The sequence below is a fragment of the Plectropomus leopardus genome, chromosome 15 (genome assembly GCF_026936395.1).
Source record: "Plectropomus leopardus strain MGB_pleo_1.0 chromosome 15, ASM2693639v1, whole genome shotgun sequence".
Lineage (NCBI taxonomy): Eukaryota > Metazoa > Chordata > Actinopteri > Perciformes > Serranidae > Plectropomus > Plectropomus leopardus.
In genome coordinates this window covers 17,795,236-17,818,041 of record NC_142190.1, presented here as the reverse complement: position 1 = coordinate 17,818,041, position 22,806 = coordinate 17,795,236, and the positions used below count along the sequence as shown (strand labels likewise).

Sequence of the window (22,806 nt, the reverse complement as noted above, 5' to 3'; positions counted from 1 at the left end):
TTTCATTCTGAAACCACAGGATATGCTGCCAGAATAGCCTCCGGTATTTCGGGAAGAATTTGGACAAGATTTTGGACCCTTGTCTGGCACTGATTTCAGTTTCTCCAGTTCCTCCTCAGTGTGCTGGGTTGGGATTGAGGACAGGGCTATGTGCAGGTCAGTCAAGTTCTTTCAGGCTTCTTCTTCCTTCTTTTTCTGTTTGGTTTAGGGGCAGTTGGCGTCCATAAAGTCGCATTAACGTCATCTACTGGATTCAGCCTAAGGTCTCCACTAACAAAGGATAAACAAAATTACCAATAATAATAATAATAACAATAATCACAATACCCCTTCCTATTCTGCTCCCTCTCTAACGTATCTGAACTACTTCTTGGCTTATTTAGAGAGCCTAAAAGCGTCTCTCAACAGCTGCTGTACATCCTCTCCCGAAACGTCTCCAACATCCAAAAACCTCCTTGTTTCATCAATAATGACCTCTATTTTCTCAGACTTTCTCTGAATACCAACAGTACAGTTTATCACCATCACCACAAAGGCCAAAAACTTAATTTGATCTTTACAAATGCAGTCCTTATGTGTCCTGACTGACCCGTCCACCTTGCGCCGCACACCATAGCTCGTCCCACCTTAGCTTGTCCCACCAACATTGTCATGTTTATTTCTTTTCTTGATTCGGGCCCTGACAGTGTCTGCCTCCCTCATTGGGATGCACGATAATATTGGCACGTCATCGGTATTGGATTGCTATTGGATATTGGGTATTCGATTGTTATTGGCTTGGAGCCCAAGCGTATAGTGAGTGGAGCGCATCAGGAGGCATCCACCTAATTATCAGCACCCAAGGTTTTCCAGTAGAACATTGCATATAAAAAGATAATCAATGTTAATCACTTCATCTGTCAATGGTTTTAGTGTTATGGCTGATCTGTGTATATTATAGTTATAAAATTATATAAAAAAAATATATATATATGTGGATGCAACTGACGCATCATCTCAAAACACACATGATGGAATCAGAAATGCCCAGAGTAATGTCCTCGCATGTCGGTTACATAGTTGAGTAAATATCATGGTTTCCAACCTCTATTTACACTGTGAGATCTGTGTGGATGTCACCATTTTGCTGGAATTTAGATTGAATGTGGGAAATTGGAAGGAAATGAAAGCATGGGTCAGTCATGTTTTATGTATAGACGCAGTAAATAAGCAAATAGGTACAGAATGGTTTGCTGATTTCTATGAATTTTAAATCTGTAGTGCTGCGCCACACACACACACACACACACACACACACATACTCACGCCCCAATATAAACACTGAAAGCATGTGCTGAAAAGCTCCCAAGATGAAATGAGCTTGCAGTTGTTAAAATTAAATCCTCCTCACACACACTCACTTCTCTAAGCTGCCTATTTGCAGTAGAGAAATGTTCCCCTGATCATTGTGCAACTCAAGTCTGAACTCTATTTCCCTTCACCTCACCTCAAGAGAAAGCACTCATATCTGTCTCTCCTGAGCCAAATGAAGCTTTTCATAAGCATGTGTGTGTGCATATGTCTCAGTGTGTCTTTGTCTCACATGAGACTCTGAAATGTTAAGTCACTCCCATCTCAAGAGAGCCTGCTGAGTTGCAATGGAAAACTGTCCCATGTGTCATCTTCATTTTAAATTCTACCTATTCCCTCCCTGACTTCCCTTTCTTTGTCTCTTTCTATTCCCCTTTCTCTCCATATCTATGTCATTTTTTTTTTTTTGCTTTCACACCCACACACTGGCTCGAGAGCACGTGAAAAATTTCCCTGTTTGTTTTTTTAGTGGGGGGAATCAAAAAAAAAGAATCAGTGGTGGCAGACAGAACACCGTCAAGCTCGATTCAATTTTTTTTTTCTTGCTCAGGGACAGTGTTTCCCAAATACATTGTCACAGTTTTTGTGTTGCAATATGGTCAGGCAAAACTGTGAAATATTGAGCCTGCTGACAATTTTTCTAAACATATGTCATTGTGTGCATGTGTGCGAAATTGTGTTGGTGTACTCGCATGCGTGTGTGAAAAAACACCATAGTTGATGAGCACTGTTGTTGATGCTTGGCTGTCAGGGATAACACTACGATGTATTAATTTATACTAATTAGCGCTGGAAATAAAAACGTGAATTTGGACCAACTGGATTTTCCCACTGATGTCCACTGTGTGTAGCTGCTGCAGTGTGTTTTCATATTGTGTGCATGTTTACTGTGGTTAAACATACAAGAATGGCATTCTCTTACAAAATTGTGGTGCGGCAGCTAACGCTATGTTTCTTTAGCAACATTAACAGCATTTGCATTTATTGTTTGCAACTTTAAGTTCAGCCTCATACAGTAGTAAATGTGTAAATAACTGCATTTTTTTCTTCTCATTTTTGGACAGTGTGGGTTTGTTAAATGGTTGGTAAAAATAGCTGCATTCATTAAATTGTGAATAATTGTCCTTTATCATTCTCGTATTGTTTGACTTTTGGACAGTTATTATTGGCATATTTGGCCTAACATGACGTAGGTGTAGATGTCGTCTCTCTGTCAGCAACACTAAATTTGTGCTAAATTTGTGCCCTGATGTCTATTTTGCCAATGTTGGTGGTGCTTTCTGTGGTTGGGTTGGACGATGGAGGCGTGTGGCCTTGAGTAGCTCATCTCGATGAAGAGATCGACTCATCAGTCTCTAAACTCTTCTCTCCTGCAACTCTGCTAGCTAGTTGTTAGCTTTCAAGGTTTTTAAATGTAAACATCACCAGCTGAATCAACATCCTGCTGGCCATTGTACAAGCATTGAAAAAATAAACTGGATGATCTCCGAGCTGCATAAGTTTCCAACGGGATGTCAGGAACTGTAATACCCTTTCGTTCACAAAATCTTGCTGATGTGACAGAGCAGAGGACGCTGACAGAGAAGGAGAGGAGAAGTGTGTTTTATGATGAATAAAGACTGGTGTGTCGATGTGAATGTGAGGTGCTGTCCAGTTCCTGCTGTAGATCACTACCATATTCCATTCAAAGGGAGGTGCAGTGCGGTGCTGCCCGTGTTTGGAAGGAGCGAACATGCAGCCGTCTTGTTAGGGTGAGGATATGTGGTCGTACCAATCATTCCACAAACAGAAACCATGGATTACCAGAACTATCCAGAAACATGGACAATTGTGAAGCAGCAGCCAAAAATGTGAGGAGATGCAAAGAAGAGCAAAATTACAGTGCACAAGTTAAAGCACTATAATTCCAGTATAATTCCATCCTACAAAGGATTTTTTTTACATAAATTGATTTTTTTAAATTGACCTTATTTTCAATGTGATATAATGGTTTGTTTTTTTGTTGTTTTTTTGTTTTGTTTAGTTTTTTCAAGAAATCAGTATGCCTTCTTTACTGTATTACCTGGGTGGGAATGTTTGTATTTTCTTGAGGTGTTCCACATCATGTACTGTATGTGGCACCTGATGAAGATTAATTATTAATACTGCAACAAAATGCTGTAAATACACCAGCAGTATACACAACAGTATGTAGGATTATTTCCCAGTTTTCATTCAGATGTATATGTTTAACCATTAATGGCACAAGCAAATGCTCAGAAAGGTCAAACATTTCTGAAAATCTCAGGTGGTGAATATTTTAAAAGCATGTTAAAAAGCCTTTCAGAAATGTATTACTTTTTATTGTTGCACTGCAAATCCCTGTAATGCAGCATAAGTGGCTGTGTCTGATTCAGTCTGCTCTTTTTATTCTCCTCGGGAGTTGCAGAGTGGAAGAGTGACATCAGACTGTGTGATTGTGCACTCCAGAAACAAAAAAAAATGACATACTCATACAGCATAAGCCTCTCATTCTCACCTAACTGTATCAGAATTGCTGGTGAATAAAATATGAAATTCCGAAATCTGAAACTGATTTCCAACTGGGTCAGTGCCTCCATGCACAACTGAACAGGGATAATTGGACATTTGTGTTTTTTTCCCTAAATACATCTGACAGGCCTTTCCCCAGGCTCGCCACTAGAGGGTAAAAGTCTTTCCTTCCTTTACTCTCAGTTTTTTTCTGATACTCAGACATGACCTACAAATCAACAGCATCAGGCAGAAGAGAGGGAACAGACAGATTAAGGGTTTAGGATCGGCACTGCTTTTCCAAAATGTCTATTTTTTTTCCATTTTATCTTCCAATTCTTATTTTTCTTCTTCCTTTATGATAATACTGCTTATCAAGCACAGCACTAATGATATGAAGAGATGGGCCAGTGGCAGTTGAGACATAATTAGAAAAAATAGACATTGGGCTTTCAGCAGATATTAGAGGACAACAAGAGGCAACACTATGACTGATGCACAGAGATACAATTAATAGGTTATTTCAGATATAGAAAGGAAATACACAATTGTCAGAGGTAACGTCCTATGTCGGAAACATTTGTAATATACATATTATTTGGCCACAATTGATTTCCAATTCATTGTTGTTAGAATGCATGTTTGCCTCTGAAAACATGCGACCTGACGTTCACTCGAGGAATAGAAAGAAATGTTTATAAAGTTTATAAAGAAAAATATATTTTGGAAATATACATAAATATATATAAAATTAGTTGACGTCTCCTCTGTTGCCTTCTCTATCTTTATTTTCCATCCTGAAGGATATTACAGGCCACTGATGTTGTCACGGTTTGCACTTAAGATCAAGGAAAACCTGATACTTTTTTATTTCTTCTGAGAAAGATTTCTCTTCAGGCTCTTTTGTTTTTGGTTGAAATGCTCTGAATGACTCTAAATTAGGTGTGAAAACCCAAAGGAACCAGCTTGTGGAAAAGGGTAACCATTGATTTTTTTTGTGTTAGTTGAAAGAGATTATTAGGAAAAACAAATCTGTACTTTAAAATGTAGCTGTCCTTCTTTTTTCATTGGTGCCTTTTTGTCTTCGGTTCAGTGTTTATATTGTTCAATAGAAAATAGCGTTTTGTTGCATTTTAGCAATATAGGCTTACTGAAAGCAGCAGAAAGGCAGAATTGAGAAATCTATACTCTATTATTCATTTATTTATGATAAGTGATAACAATATCAAGATATTCAACGTATTGTGAGCATGTTAGCATGGTTCGCTTTTAAAACACATTTCTGTTGGGCAGTCTGATGTCAGTGTGGCACATACTTGACATTTCATTTTCACACTCTCCTTCCACACTTATTGTCAAGTTTAGTTTGTAAAGGTGGAAAGGTGATAGGTGTAGGTAGAGGTGATTTGTCCATCAGCGATCTCTCAGCAGTTTTAATTTTCATACAGCTTTGGGTAAAAACATTAAAATACCATCAGATTTGATAAGTTACCAGTAGCCTAAAGCGATGCTGCTCCTGACATTTCAACAGACAAGTATACATAAGACAGCAACATGAGTGATACTGAGCTATCACATGAAAGGGATTGTGTGTGAATTTCACAGTGAGAGTGCTTCGTGACTGTGTGTAGAGAACTAGACAGGTGGTCGTGCGCACACTCGACACAACACCTGTGTTGTCTTTTAATCTTAGGAAAAGGAGTGGATTGTAGAGACACACAGATCAAGCTCTTTCACCAGTGCATGAAGAAAGAGACTGGTGTTGATTCTGTTTTTGATGTGCTGCCATCTGACTGTGCCGAGCAGAATCTCAAAAAGGAGGTGGCTACTGATATTAGGATGCACACAGTGGTCCTAATATCAGCTACACTAGGAGCTGAAAGCGACCATTGACACACTGGGCTGGCCTCTAAATCTAATCAGGGAGGAGGGATACAGCAAAATTGATTATGCACTTACTTTCATTGTCTTTGCACTCTTTTTTTTCTCGGCAGATAGAAACTGAAGGGTTGAGAGTTTATAAGGAGCTTTGTGTGTTTTATAGAGTCCATTCAGCTCAGTGCTTTTCCTATCTTTATCTCCTATGCAGCCTCCCCCTGACTCTCTGTAGCATGCTGCTTCATGCATCTTTAAAAGATGAGAAGGAGGCTCCACTTTCTCACGCCATGTATGACGAGGAGGGAGAACACATAAGACAGATGAAGGAGAAACAGTAACCCACAAACCATACACACACTCTACTATAGTATATTCAAACTTAATCATCCTTTGTCTCTGCTTTTTCCTGTGTCGTGAGGTATTCCCCAAATCCTACCTCCTTTTCGTCTGCATTTCGTGCCGCTCTCGGTGAATCTCATCAGGATAATTATTCGCGCACAGGCATCCGAGGCACGAGCATCTGCCTCTCCTTCTGTTGACCTCCCCCTGCCTCCCCCTCATTTTTTACTTCTCCAGCCTCCTCTCCTCTCGAACACACCTTTCACTTCTTTTCCCATCCTCATCATCCTTCTCCAACAACAACTCCTCTCCTTATGCTCAAGACGTTTCTTTGTTAACTAGAGCATCACACCAATTTATTAGCCACTTCACAGTCTTTGCAAATTGCAAACATATTCTGCATAAATTCGAAAGGGGAGCAGCACTGGTGCAAGGGGAAGAAGCAGAGATGAAAAGTGATGGCTAGAAAAGAACAGACTGGCGAAGAATATAAGAAAATATGCCCCAAAGAATAAGACATAAGTAGGGAATAGGCACGTATTTGATACTGTGTTGCAAACAAAGACTCATTCAGACCTGCCCTGGTAGTTTAAAGTCCATGTTTCATAAGTGTATCTTTGTCTTTGGGCAGTGGGTGAGATTAAGGGGCATTTAGTGGCATCTAGTTATAAAGATTGCAGATTGCAACCGGCTGAAACTTATCCTGATTAGAATTCTTTAAGTGTTAATTTTTCAGGAGATTTTTACCAGTAGCCGAATTTCTTCAATGCAGTTTGGTATGTCGGAGATAGGCTGCTAGTCCAGCACCTCGTAATGTGTGCTTGCCTTTGTTCTCTGTGAAGATCCAGACATTCAGGATGTTTTTACTGGGAGACAAATTATTCGCAGAAGTCTCTTCCTCTCCAATAAAACTGATCCAGTGATTAAATCTGTTAAAACACTGAATAAAGCAGTTTCACGTTAAAAAAAACAGTGTTTTCCTGGCACTGCTCGTCTTGGAGCGACTGCTAACTATGGTGGCTGACTCAAAATTTCTAATGGCCCTATAGATATAGTTGTATAGCTGCAGCTACGTGACTTGCCCACAATCAGTCCACAAACAGCCGATCTCGATAGATGGGGACCTGCTTCCTTTGTAGATATACAGCAAACAGCTGATTTTAAGGTAACAAAAACACAACCTTTCTTATTTCCAGATGATATATAATAAAGAGAACTTACATTACATTTCAGCCCATGCATCCCCCTAAACCCTACACACTGGACCTTTTAAGCTGCAGATACAATACAGACATGAGAGAGTGGGAACTGATATGGGATATGCAACAGCCTGTGCAGTAAACTATATAATCTGAGCATTAGCAGAACATCCGGCTGCAAGTCATAGTTGTATCGTTTTACATCTAATCACTGCCAGGTAAAACCTCTTATCTCCAAAATGTAATATTTTATTGGATCTTCAAGGAACAGACATCAATTTTTCTTGATGGCGAAACAATTTTTTGGCATCGAAAACAAGGTTTTGAAAGGGCTTCATAATGATATAAAGAGATCTGCTCAACCCTTACACGACCATATTTTCTCCCAGCTTGTATAGACACATGGAAAAATGGAGTTATGAGGTTTACATACAACAGAAATGAAGAATAATATGGTTAGACTGTATATGTGCCTTTAAATGCCCTAATGGAATCGATATTGCAGCAGAGGTGTGTGTAGACACCTATCTCAGGATCTCAATACTTTCCACAAACCATATGGTCAACAGATGCTGACGTTTTATTATCACATTTAAGATGACAGATGCGTCTGTGTGGGTAGGACCAACACATTACTGACCAGAGGCACTGCCAGGAATCCAAAAATCAAATTAAATGGTGAAGTGACTCCCACTTATGAAACCATATGTACTCTTTGCCAGAGATTAGAAAAAACAGCCCACTCTATTGCTATCTCAAAAGGAAAAGGATAGTCTTTCTACACTCCGAAACAAACAGCAAATCATGCAACACCTTAGTCCACAGATACTTAATTAATCCCCTGTATTCCCCATTGCCAGTATTCTTGCTTTTTTTCAGATCTGTTCACAGTGCACAAAGTAAAAGTAACACGCTGGTAGGCTGGCAAAATTACAACAGAGATTTGCTGACAGTTTAAAAGGCGTGTTTTGGACGTGGACCTGTGTGAATGCAGCTTGTACCCTGAGAGTTTACCTTGCCAGTTTTTAGCTACACTAGCAGCATGACTCTGCAGGGATGGCATTGTCGGTCTGTTGGTCGGTCCACCACTTTGGTCCAGACTCAAATACCACAACCACAGTAGTGGAGGTTTGTCGGAAAATGTTGCAATCCCAATGGCTTTGAAGATGTTTAATGATTTTACTATAGGGCAACAATGCCGTTGACATTTATGTTTTGTGTGATGGATTTCCATGAAATTTAGTGGAGACATTAGGATGATAACCACTGTGGTGTTTCCCAGACTTTTCATCCAACATTTTTACTGGGTCACAATTTTAGTTTGTCCAATACTTTGGTTTGAAGACAAATATTTTCAGTGATATTTGTGTCAAACTCAGTTGTTCTTTGTGTTTAGTGCCAACTGTCATGCTAACAAGCTGAACTAAGATGGTCAAGTTAACCATGGCCTAGTCCACATGTTGCCTACTCAGGTATTTTTGAAAGTATAGCTTTTCTTACACCTTTTGGCCTTTAATACACAGGCAAACTGTGTGTTAGGTCGCTTAATATGGATCTACTGTAAACCTTTGTCCAAGTTAAAGATTGTCAGAACCTGCATTGTGATTGCTGACATGTGGACAAGGAAAACGGAGCTGTTGGCTTGTATGTGCATATTATCTCTTTTGTGAGGCATCACAGTAAGTTGACATTTGGGCAATGATGGACATGTTCAAGATAGAGCTGGCTCTAACCTTGCTAATGGGACTTTTCACATGTTTATGCTACACATAAATGTACGGTTGCTCTTCCACTATGCTGAAGAACAGAGGCGTGAGAATGAGCCATGGAGGTCACTGCTCCAGGTAGCCTTCCGGTAATAACCTTTCTCAGGCTTCTTGCGTGACTTTAGGGTTCTGCTTTTATTGCTGTTGGTTGGGCATGCTTTTGACATCACTTAATTTTGTTTTGGGTTTTCATTTGGAAGGGATTTTTTTTAAACAGAGGTTGTGTGGATAGAAATTTTTGTTATGAGAACTAAGGAGGTGAAATGTGTTAGCGATCTTATTGTGGACATATCAGCATTTGGATGTCAGCATTTGGAACAGCCTTACCTTATAGCTATAGGCTCATGGTTTTATATTTTTTCCATTCAGCCCAGTTTCCTTATATCTCGAAAAGCCATCTAACAGCCAAATGTTTCAGTTCAGTTTCTGTCCTGTAGCATTACTGTCTTCACCTTCCCTATGTGTTATATGTCCCTGTTACACCCATTGCATCTGTTTGAACATTTCTCTGGCACATGCTGTGCTATAAATAGTAAAATGGCATCTGCAATGAATTTGGTGCTTTGAAACTACTGCAACATACAGATGATGTTCACTGTAGTCAAGGTAGATGGACCTCATAAAGCTTCAAAACCAGAACAAAAGTTAATAATAATTGATTTAGTGATGAAACAATCACAATCATTTAAGTAATTTATATTCAGGGGTCAGCTTCTTAATTGTGAGGATTTTCTGGTTTTCTCTGTGTCATTGTAAAATAATATTTCTGAATTTTAGAGCATTGGCAAGACAAAACAAGCAATTTGAAGATGTAAACCTTTGGGGAAACTATTATGTTCATTTGTCGCTGTTTTCTAAAACTAATAATTGTATAAATAATAACTAATTGTAAAAATAGTCAACAAATAAAGATAATTGTTAGTTGATGTTGAGCATAAATGGTCTTTTTCACAAGTACTTTCAAGTATACAGTATGTATCAGGACAGCACTCTTGTGTAAAATTGACTAAAGAGGTTTCCTCATCACTGAGACTGATCTTTGTCTCAAACACAGACATTACGTCCAGAAGGAAAGAGAGGAAGCAAAAGAGAGAAATATGAGACTTAGTTAATAGAAGGCACAGCTAATCAAACATCTAATTATATAGCCATAAAATTAATAGGATGGAAGATAACATTACAGAATGGGACGAATCTTTCACGCATATGCAGAACAGGCTCGCATTACACTCTGGGTGAAATGTGGGGGGATGGGAACTCCTCCTCGTAGCCGCAGCAGGGGATATGCAGTATGCATATTCAGATGCGTACAGTATGGCATACAGTACGCATATAGAGGCTTTTCGAGGGCAGGCACTGCACTGATACTAATGGTCAAACTAAAGCATATTTGGTAGTTTGAAATCTGCATGAGTATGAAATAGTGCAAATTTGAATTTGATCTGTGTGAAAGAGATGCAGGATGATGTAGGGCTTTCTGAATATGTACAGTCCACAAAAGAGCTGTCAGTGGAAGTGAGACATGGAGGCAGGGGCATGTATAAGACATTGTCCTGGCTCGGGCATTAATTAAACATCAGTGGCCAGCAGGGCTTCACTTGGACCCCACTGAATCTACTGTGGATGCAAAATTCTCACATTCAACCAAGATTCGATGTCCAAAAATGGGGCTGTGTCAATTAAACATAAATGAATACGTGATTGTTTAACGAGTTTTGTGTGTGTGCATGCGCACGCATCGGGTCTTTCCCCTGAGCGGTTCTGTTCTGTTCCTCTCCAAGGTGACGCCGGTTACCATGGCAGCAACATCAGCACTCTGAATCTCTCCCTTTTCCTCTTTCTCCCCTATGTCTTTCTCTCTCTTTCTTTATACCTCCATCTTTCTCTTTGCCTCTTTCTCTATTATTTTTCTGTCTTTTCTCCTCTTTCCTCTCTTTCTCTGCTGCCTTCGTCACACACCACAGTAAGGAGGCCACCTCAGCCTTCATTTACATGGCACACTTGGTCCTTGGCCAGGCTCTCTCGTCTCTGGCAGCGAGATATATGGAAATTATGGAGATGATACACATATCACCACAATGCAATCCAGCAATTCCAGCATAAATACAGAGTAGATTCCCATATCTCAGATCTTCACTTGACTTTATTTTTCACTTTGTTCCCCTGCTTTGTTGTGTTATAATGGACACACATATTTAAACAGAACTCCACATCCACATGTAGATGGATTTAAATACATAAGAAAATAAAAAAATAGTTATATAGCACCTTTCAAACCTAAAGTGCTGTACAAAAGGAAAATGGTTAAATGAAACAACAATAACATTACAACAGGAGAAAATAACACACAAAATAAAAACAAAACAAACAAAAAAAAAATCAATTGGCAGCATTAAAGCTCAAAATAGAGTACATGATTCAAGCATAAAACCACTTGGAGAAAAGATAGTCCTAAGCTGTGACTTAAAGTCCGTGTAAAGTGATAATTAAAATGTGTTCTGAGTTTGTAACATCACAGAAAGATGTGTTATTAGAGTTACTGACCAAATTTGAATGACCAAAAAAAATTGCCAAGTATGTAAAAGAAGGTCTCAAAATCATAAAAAAATGCACAGTGTTCCTCGATCAGAGGCCACGCCCAATCGCAGGACTATGCTAATGATGCTTCTCGTTTTTATACTGCTACATTGTCAGGGGTGGGGTTATGCTGAATATAGCTCCAGTGTGTCATCGAGCTTTGGTTTTAGGCTCGCCCAAAAAATCTTAAAACAGGAAAATGGTGTAAAAACAGTCAATATGTCTAACTCCATAATACAGTACTATATAGTAAAGGGTCTCTGTACTATGTTTCCAACATTTATAATGTGTTTTGAAACAAATCTCTGAATTCACTTTACATAGACTTTAAAGCCCTTTAGAGAGTTTGCTGACCTGGCCCTCAGGGGGAGACTGTCCCACTGTGGAGGACCAAATCTGCCACTCAATACATGAATAAATAACTGAAATAATAAAGGAAGAACTTTGGAAATAAAAGTATCACTTATATTATAAATTTACATGTTTACTTTGAAAATTAATAGAAATAGCCAAAAAAAACCCTATTTATTTATTTGACAAATTATTGTATTTATTTTCGCATTTAATTATTTCCCATTTCATTGTTAATTAATTTCTCTATTTATTAATTTCCCTATTTACTTTTTTTATTTTTCTTTTTGGTAGTTTTGTTGTAACTGCAGTCCTGTAACATGCACTGTGTTTTGGTTTTAGTAATCAGATTTTTTTGTTTTGCATGCTTTTATTCATTTTTTTTTTCTTTTGAGGTGAATCTCTTGTAGCAACACAAACCCACAGAGTTTCAAATGCAGCCTCTCTGGCTGTACTTTAATTCCCCGTTCATTTGAGTCTTTTTGCTCTGTTTCTGTAAAAGAAGGGCCTCTTATTTTGCATATTTCCTCAGTGATCATCATCATTCATCGGCCTATTCTTCGACTCCTTTCCATTTAGTTTGAACAATGAAACAACATGCGTCAGAACGAAGACAAAAAGAACAGAAGGGAGAGAGCAGATAGAGCAGTGTAATGTAGAGGAGTGATTTCCATTCCCAGTAGAAATCAATACACGGAGATCTAACATCTTGGGAACATGTGTGTAAGTGTGTACTCTGTGTGTGTATGTAGATGTGTGTATATTTGTCTTTGTGTAGAACGCATGCGACTACACCTGCATTTCTATTCAAATATGTGTACTTTTTTACATTTATGTCATCATATGGGCGTGTGTGTGTGTGTGTGTGTGTGTGTGTGTGTGTGTGTGTGTGTGTGTGTGTGTGTGTGTGTGTGTGTGTGTGTGTGTGTGTGTGTGTGTGTCTAAAACAGAGAGCCACAGCAGTAATCAATACTAACTGTAAATGATGGCTATAATGGGACTATGCCTGTGGTGGGTCATTGCAATAGTGATGTGGATGGAGCATGTGTGTGTGAGTGTGGAGAAGGGTGGATGTAGTGCTGGTATTTGATCCCGTGTGTGAGTGTGTCCTGCAGTGCGGGGCAAACAGAGAGGGTGTGGTTAGTGGGCAGACAGGGTCCCAGTCTCAGTCCTGGGTGTATGATAACAGTAATTCAATTGAGCTGGCGAGCTCTGGCCCCTGGGATTCACTGACTGTGGGTGAGTGTGTACGTGTGTGTATTAGTCATTAAGCAACCTTATCCTCTCAGCTCTCTCCTAGGTCTGAATGAATAAGTGATCAAGGTCTGTACCACTGTGTGTGTGTGTGTGTGTGTGTGTGTGTGTGTGTGTGTGTGTGTGTGTGCACTCATTTTTGCTAGCATCCCGTTTTCTTCTTGTCCTTTCTTCTCTCCTTTCCTATGCTACCTTTATTCTCACTCTTCTGTCACTGTCCCAGTACACAAGCACCAGGGAGAATTGATTTATTGACAGAAGTATGTCCAAATCTACCAAGGTATGTGGTGATATTCCCCCTTTCTGCTAGTTGCTACTGGACCATTTTCCGGATGACCTATTATGTCACATACCAATCGAGTTAGCGAGCGGCAAATGGGTTGCATGTCAAATGGTGACAACATGGTTAACTATGTACTCAACACTTTTCTTGGTACCTTCGTCCTGTTTGGTTTTATTATCTTCTTCTTCTTCTTCTTCTTCTTCTTCTTCTTCTTCTTCTTCTTCTTCTTCTTCTTCTTCTTCTTCTTTTCTTTTTCCCGTCTGTCATCTACGAATTTATGCTGCTTGACATCTGGCTCAAAGCCTAGAATGGGTACTTTGGCGCATGCACAGGACGCCTAGGCCAGTTCAGGTCCAATTGAGGCGTATATAAAAGAGTAAATAGACACCCAACCGCATTATTCGACTTAGTACAATTTCAGGCAGACTAACATGTTTACATGCAACACAGTCATTAAACTTTTTATAATATCATGTAAATGTTTTGACTGTCTCTTTTTCTATATTTATTTTTGTGCTTAATTTTGTTTTTCAATCTCTGTTTATGTTCTGCTTTTCTAATATTTCTTTCTTTTTTATTCACAGTTGAAGAATTTTTCTATTAATGATTAAGGACTGCAAACTAAGAATTTCATTATTAAGTGTGTGCAATTGTCTCTGTGCACATGACAGTGGCTTTAAATATTCTTGAGTTCTCTATATTTTATTCTCAAATGATTACACTAACTGGTAGTCACCTCTATTAAACCTCTAACCAAATTACAAAAACATTTTTCCCTTATCTCTATTCTATTAAGCCACACAGATAGTTTTGGTGTAATTTGTCAAGGTTTTTGAAATTTGAATAATAATTATAAATAAATAATAATAAATAAATTCGATTTCTTCCTTCCCAACCCCAGCACAATATGAGTATTGTTTCCTTTGTGGTGCTCAAAGGAACAAAAAATGAACAGCTTTCATTCTTCTTCTACATAAAACCGAATGATATGTGTTGATTGATACCATTAGAAATAGACAATGATGTTTTTTTGTAATTTAGGTGAACTCACCCTTTAGTTCACCTAAATAAAAGCCTCAAAAAAGAAATGTCCTCTCATCCTTCTTATGCTTGTTTCAATCACCTCCTCAACTCCTCCATGCCTCTTTCCACCGCTCTGCTGAGCCGGTCCTTGGCAGCCGAACGTCCTCTGCGGGCCAAGGGCAAACAAATGGCAGCCTCCCTCAGCAACAGCACGATGCTCTGACACACACATGCATAAGCATGGCTGGACGTGGCCCGATCACCCACCCATGAGCGAGCAGAGGCACATACAGTTCTGTGGATACAGTGCGCCGCAACATATGTACCAGCATGGACAAAAGCACGTATGAGCAATCATGCATGCATGTGTGCAGCAGACTCATGGCCACACACAGAGAGACGGAAATGCTGTATGGACACAAACATGCACTCCACTGCCCAACCCTGTGGCTTTATATTAGTGTAATCCTTGGTTTAATATGAATCCAGACCTAAGCTCTGCCTATTTCCCCCAGAGGAGATGCAGCCATGGCCTGGTTTTACTAGGACAAAGTCATTTAGCCTACACACAAACACATTCAGGGTGGGATCAGGCTGTATTCATGCCAACTATTCCCAGATTGGGCGCTCATGGTGACAATGTAATGAGTAGAGACCAATATGTTGCTTGCTTTCCTGCTTCCCTGGTTGTTTTCTGCCTCCTTGAGTGCCGGGATCCGTTTTCCCTTCATTCCCTGCCTCGGAGCGTCTGACAAACTCCCGCTGTGCCCACTTATGTGTCTCCCTCTACTGTCACATAGCCTCTGCGTGACATGTCGGCAGTATGTGAAGCCACTTATCAGAAAAATCTATTCTTGCTGCAGTGCAGCATGTCAGAACCAATGTAAAGGACATACTTTGAGTGAGTCTTGTATTTGTACTCACCAGTTCAGAGTTTGAATAATGATCTGGCTTGGAAAAGTGTCATCTCTGAGGTTAATTATTGTGCTGCATGGAGTGCATGTGACTGTCTTTGCCCCGAATTCAGATGCTAAAGATGTGTTTCACTACAGGGTCGAGTCAACTCATATTCGCACATTCACTTACAGGACTGTCACAGAAAAGTAACAGAATTATGATAAAAATCTTAAATATTTTCAATACCCGATTCAAGGTAAAATACTTACAGCAACCTGTAAGTAAACAAAGCATGGGAATAAGGCAACCAAAAAAATTCCAAGATATTAGTAAAAAGTATATGAAAATAATCTGAAAATGATTTGAGAAACAAAGAAAACCAAAACAAAACATAACGAAACAAAAACAAACAAGAAAATGACCTGAAAAAAGTTTAAAAATGCTAACAATTTTGTATCATAATTTAAAATCTGGTATTCTAATAATTATGCGAATTATGAAATAAAGTTTTTCGCTAGCTTTTCTTTTTACCTGGAGATTTTCCCTTGCAAATGATTAATTTAGAAAAAATACATTTCCTAATTCATTCATCCTAAAATTCATAATTTACTCATTTATTGTTTGTGGAACATTTCTTAGAGTGTCTCATTGCCTTTTTGTGCATGATTTTAAAATAAATAAAACCAATGTGTTCAGGTTTCAAATGTTTAATACATGTGAAAAGCATCTGAAAGCGGCACAAAAAAAGTGATGTCAATCCAGATTTTAAAGGGTTAAGTTTTGATTAATTAAATTATGCTTATCTGGTTCCATCGTGTAAACTGCAAAGTTTAAATAACGTTCCACTAAATACGGATTTGAAATAACACTGAAACCGGAATTGCCATCCCTCCCATTACACTTTGTAAATTTCACGTCCCTAATGAGACGTAAATCCATCCTTTGTCTTTGTCTGAGTTCCTTCAATCAAGTTGCTCTCAGAGAGAGATGCAACGTGCAGCGATGAACCGGGGTGGTCCGGGAGGCCATCAAAGGTGTACACACGGGATACTCTGAATATGCAAATATTGTGTGGAAACAAGATTTGCATGATAATAGTATCTGTTGCTCATATTCCCTCAACACTCATGCAGAGCAATCACTGGAGCTAATGACTCTCATGAGATGGCTGCCATATTGTTACAGATCCACCATCTTGCCGCAGTAAACATAGTGGATTGACGGCATGATATTTGGACTCCCCAAATGTGATGAATGGAAGAAAATGGTTGAAGGACCTCAGCAGACCATAGTGTTGTTGTCTCTTGCTCAGTGGTCCAGATTGTGCACTCTGTGACTCAGGCTCATGTTTGTGCTCTGGATATTTGGATAAAGACAGTTTCACATTGCCTCTACTGCAAATAAATGTGGTTTCTTTTTAGTTCACCATGCAGCTTTTGTTGTGATTGAGAGTTGATATCTTAGGCTGCACTAGTATTTGTGTGTTTCTTTCCTGACACGTGTTTTGCTGTTGTGGTTTTAAAGGCTGCTGCCTTACCACATTCATCCTTTCTGTATCATATTTGGCCTTGACTGACGTACTTCTATGAGTTATTTTAAAAGTGGTGATTCACAGATCTCTGCCTTTGTAACTGCCCATGTAGTGTTTATTTGTTGCAACTAAATGTAAAGCAAGAGAAGAAGCATAAATTCCCCTTAATTTTTCATAATCAATTATTAACAGTCTCATTATCACATGACACAATATTGAAACATTACACACAGGCTACATATGAATATAAGTTCTGAAGTCTGGTGACCACGACGTGGACTTTTTAATAACTCAGCCAATACTCCTGGATGAAAATGTATCTTCCACTCTTCGTCCAAACTGCTCCCTTTTGCCTGCCATTTAATTGAGCTATTCTTCATTGTAATTACTGTGACACAATGGCCTTGTGGTGGTCTCTTCCAGTGTTTCATTACTTGAGATCAATGGGGCTTGAGTGACAGATTTGGCCTCGAGACGTTTTTGTCAGTTGTGTTTATAATTATCATAATTAAATAATAACACATTTTAATTTAAAATGACGTCTGTGGTGTTGAGTCAAATCTCCTAATGTGTCAGCTCTAGAAATAATTTGACTTTCAACTTATTAGGCGCCCACTGTTATTACTGTCAGACCGTTTCGCTCCATTAAAAATCTCTGGAGGCAATCTAAAAAGTCTCAATAATTGAGATACGTTTAGTAAGAAATTGGTGATATGTATGGCTGATAATATAGATATATGAGTTATAGATATATGACAAATTCAGATATAAATCAAGTTAACTGATCATGAATTTGTTTGGCTGATGTTTCCACCATGAGACTGTTTATCTGGATAGCTGCCATAAAGATTCAAGTTTGTTTTTTTACAGGTAATAAACTAATGGGAATAGAATATCTGGGGGCATGTCTGTGCTTTGCCCCCTCTACTACATTTACACCATAAACTAATGAAGAAAAGGTGCAAATCGATGTATAAAACTCACCATAATGTAGACAATTAATTGTTTGATGCCCCAAATTTTCTGGCAGAGGATCTCCAAACCTCAGGTCTTATGATGTGCTTTTCCCCAAATGTTGAAACGAAATCTACACCCTTGTATATATCTTACTGCTAATATACTTTATAATTCTATGCATTTTTTAAAAAAAAGATAATATAAATAAAATGAATAAAAGTGCAAGGTCACAGCACGGTTTACTCAGTCTTTGACCTGCCTTTTTTTTCGTGTTGCCTACATCAACAACTGTTAAGGAGTTTGATATCTTTGTGACTGCAACATTTTCTTTCCCAGTCGTTGCATCACTGCCGAGAGAGGGAAAGAAATGTCACTAGGTGTGAAAAGTACTGTTGAATGAATGAGTTAACGAGACTCTGTACAGAAATATGTCAGAGCCACACTAGCTCTAACATATCTTGAAATATCTTGACAACTACTGGAGACATTCATGGTCCTAATGAATCCTAATGGATCCTAATGACTTTGGTGGTCCCCTGACTTTTCCTTAGTGCCACTGTGAGGTTCACATTACGGTTCAGACTGAAATGTTGGCTGGATGCCTTAAAATTTGCTACAGACATTTATGTCCCCTTTAGGGTGACTTGTACTTGGTGATTTCCTGACTTTTCAACACCATCATCAGAGAGAAATTTCAGTTTGTCTGATCTCCAATCAAATACTTACAGAACTAATGGCATGCTCATCCACCCCTGTCTCCTAGAAATTACGTGTTACTAAACTGCTTTCTTAATTACATTGTTGTGGAAACAGAATCACTGCCTGGATTATGTTCAACTGTGCACTCTCAACATAGCGTTAAACTGACTTTGCTTTAATTTTTTTTTTTTAAGGTGGCTTAAAAAATGTTTTGTTGCTGATACTTAGCTTCCATTGGGGGAGTGCCGACTACCATCTACTGAATATAATATACTGTCTATGGATACACGCCCCATACAGCCCCAGGTTCTCTGATCTCTGATTTAGTGAATATACACTAAAGAAAACATACTTATTTTATCTTATTCCATTTCTGCCAATACATCCCCCTAAATTTTACACACTGGTCCTTAAAAGCTCATTCACTCATACAGACCTTCATCATGACCACAAGAACAAGACGGTGGTTCAGTTTCTTCAAGATACATGGGCAAAAAGGCAATGAGCAACCTGTTCAGAAATGTTCCACAAAATGCAAAAAAAATGCATTTTTAGAATATATATATATACATAGGCAAAATGTCCTGGGAAAAAAAAACAAAAAGCTAGGGGAAAAAGACTATAAGATTAAACTAATTACATATTTGAAATGATGTTTTAAATATGTAATTATGACGGATTATGTTTTTAAGAACTTTTTGTCAGGTCCTTTTCTTGTTTGCTTGCTATAAAACAAACAAGTTGTTGGGTTATATATTTTCAGGTGTTTTTCTTGTACTTTTTTACTGATTTCGTGCTAATTTTAATTCAGTTCTTCTTAAATCGCTCATTGCCTTTTTTCCTACCCTTTTGAAAGAAATCAAGCCAATTTGCTTAGGTTTTAAAGAGTTAAAGTAGACACACCTTCCTCCTTCCACCTTCCACCTTCCAACATCCCTGTATCAAACCCCCTTTCTTTCTCCTCTCCCTCTCTCACTTTGTTTCATAAATCTGCCCAATGTGGCTTTCGCACAGAGGCAGATTATTGCTTTCCAACTAATACCAGAGACATTTGATGCTCTAGTATGAAAAGGGATTTAAGGACAGAAATCTAATCTACTGTAGTGTGCAATGATGAAATATCAGTGTAATATCTACCGAGGAGCTTGGGAAACCTCAACAGAAAGCCAGATATGATGGAGCATTTCTAATCTTATCCTGTCCTCTCCACTACCCTCCCTATTCTATGTCCTCTTTTCTCTTTCTTTTCCCTTCCTTCCCCTCAGCATAATCCAGAACATCAGAGCAGATTGCGGCTGCACGGGAGACCGCAGTAGCAGGTGTAATCTTAGGGCCATGCGTCTCTCATCTGCAGATCTCCCTCTGCAGCCTCGCTGATGCTATTTATGGCACACATGCACATGCGGCAGCGTGGCTGAGAATGAGGCAGGGATTGGGAGAGCCTTGAGGGGAGGAGGGGAGGGGTGAGAAGTGCAGCGCCGCCTTCAATGGAAAGCACCGGTCTATAATCTGCCTGCACATTGCTGCTGATGCTTGAATTCGGCCGGGTTGAGGCCGCAGTGGACTGAGCTGATTTGAGTTGTGGACATGTTGGGCTGGATTTGCACTGGCAACACACAAGATTAGATAATCTGAATCGGGTTGAAGGAGCTCAGGCTGCAGCTAAAAAATTTAGTCCAAACAGAGTCAGACAACATTCCTCTGCACCACCAGTCGGACTGTCTACTGCCTAGCATGCCACATTATCTTCACAGCTCCAGCCAGCCATGCATGAGTCTTCACCAACCCTGGAAACAGCACTATCAGCACTTTGTCTCTACTCCGTTGTTGTCGTGGTGGTGGTGTTGTGTGTGTATGTGTGCGGTGATTGTGGGTCGACATGTTAACAAAACACAGTGCATCCCCCTCTCTCCGCTCCTCTATCTTCATCTCCTCTCCTCTGCTGCCCCGCTTGTGAGTTTGTTTGTGTCCAGCCAGCAGTCCTGAGAGTGAAAAGCTTCATCAGCTGAATTACTGGAAGTTAGCTGTCTCAATCAATTAGGTCTTGCTGGCCAGGACACATGGCTAGAGCTGCAGTTCCCTTACATCATCTGCTCTATCCTGCCATTTTGTCGTCCTTCACTTTGGCAGAGCACTTCTCCCTTCCTGCACCCGCTCCTCTCTGCTTAGCTGCTAATCCACATAAATATGCAGCACATACATTATCCATACAGAGCACACGTCAGCCTTAACTTGCTCCTCCTGCACTATGTGGCTGTTTCGAGGACAAGCCCTAGGTAGATTTCCTTTCACTCCAAACACACTATGACACATTATGGTTCAGGGGTGGAGAGAGGAAGGAGCACAGGGAGAAAAGTGAAGGGGGATGAGGAGACCCTGGGGTCCTCAGATAAGAGCAAACCCTTTCTTTGATTCCTCACATCCTGTATAAGAGCTCAGAGTATCCTCACAAGGGCAGTGTCATCCATACGCTGACACACACAAACACAGTCCTGCAGCTACACCCTGTCATGTGGTCAGCATGATTCAATAAGGCCTCTCCCATGCATTGCAAACATTGGACAGCAAAATTGACAAAATAATTAAGTACTTTGAAGTATATTTGAATATCAAGTTGCCCTTTTTTAAATCAAGCATGCTTCACGCAGCTCTGTGCAGGTGTGATGTATTTTTCTCAATTTTTAAAAACTCAAAAGTTAGCTTCAAACAAGCAGGAATTAGCTTTTCATTAAATAACCCAGGCTGCATTGTGGATCTTGTCATTTTATGTTTCTAAGAATTGGATGATTAATGTTTTGGTATACATGCAATATATCATAACGATAGTTACAATGACGAAAGTACCACCGTTGTGTTGGTCAATTTTCATCGGTTCTGTAGTTTTTTGTATGTTCATGATATAATTGTTGTTAAACTTTGTTGAAATCATGAAGGTTTTAATTTCTAATAGAGAACCTAAAACCCAGAAATCCAGAATTTCAGCATGTTCCCTCGTCTCAAAGTCAGTGGGTTTTTTGAATGGTTTTGTGTACACAAACTGAAGAGACATTCATGGTTTGTTCTACAACATAAAATGATTATCCAATGAGAACTTTAAAGCTTTTATCTGTCTTGAAAAAGGCTATTGCATACAAGTGGCTAAATGAGACTACAGAATGTCAACACATCGAGCGGCGCTGAACACGGCTTTACAGCCTCACAAATCCCGAAAGTGGTGATCATTTGTGAAGATTATCTTGCTGAACAAAAGTTGTAAGTATCATAAATGTTTGTTTACCACGGAGCTTATTTTCTGCAATGATCCAGAGTCCAATGAAAAAATCCCAGAGGCTTTTTGATGAGTGAACCAGGGCGATGTTAGCCTTTGGGTGGGCCTACAGGAAAACATCATCTCTGTGGCACTCCATATTAAGTGCTGTATTGGATGCTGATTTTTGGTAGAAATTGGAAAGTAAATTTCAGGGTAATCATTTCTCCTAAAAATTTGGTTTGTATGTTTTTAAACTGCTGTCTTAATTGTGTTGTTGTGGCAAAATGTTTGCTGCCTAGATTATGTTTAGAGACAATATTGCTTTCAGATAACAAAACACTACATTCATGCACTGTGTAGGCTTCTGCAGAGGTGGATGGAGAGGATGTTGGGCGTACAAAGGGCAGAAACTTGACACCAGAACTCTGCATTAGGTCCAGACTTCTGTTTTTCATTTAGGCAACAAAAGTACTTTGGTTATGGTGAGGGAAAGATTGTGATTTCGGTTAGATGTTAATTAAAAAGATGATTTAAAATAATGCTGTAGTCACTACAACTAGATACTGTAGAGCAAAAAACAATTGAAATATGTTGTCTGTGAACATTTTACTGATTCAGTGTACCGTTCAGTATCCATTTTTGTGACTTGCCAGGTATATTAAGTAATGACATTTACTTATGTAAAGTGGAAAATGTCATTTCCTAGGCATTATGTTTCACGCAAAATGTACTGCATGACTGTATCAAATAACTTGTATGTAAACATTATTTCAGGGTCGTATCTTATTTGTTCAAAAAGATGGATGAAAGAAATGCAGAGAGTTTACAGAAGGTGGTGAAACAGAGGCTGGCTGCAGATAAATGTTGGTTTCTAAGCAGTTCTTTGACGTGGGTAGGTTCCCCCTGTGGTTATGAGCCAAAGAAACACTTTTGGATACAGT

At 39.2% G+C, this 22,806-nt stretch overlaps 1 long non-coding RNA gene across 1 annotated transcript in view; it reads left to right on the top strand.

Moving 5' to 3' along the window:
- LOC148187266 (uncharacterized) overlaps positions 1-22,806 on the top strand; it is a 44,595-nt gene that overhangs the window by 708 nt on the left and 21,081 nt on the right. The window contains exon 2 of the long non-coding RNA XR_015778998.1: positions 20-156. This is a non-coding gene — a long non-coding RNA (uncharacterized LOC148187266). The remainder of the gene's footprint in view (positions 1-19; positions 157-22,806) is intronic.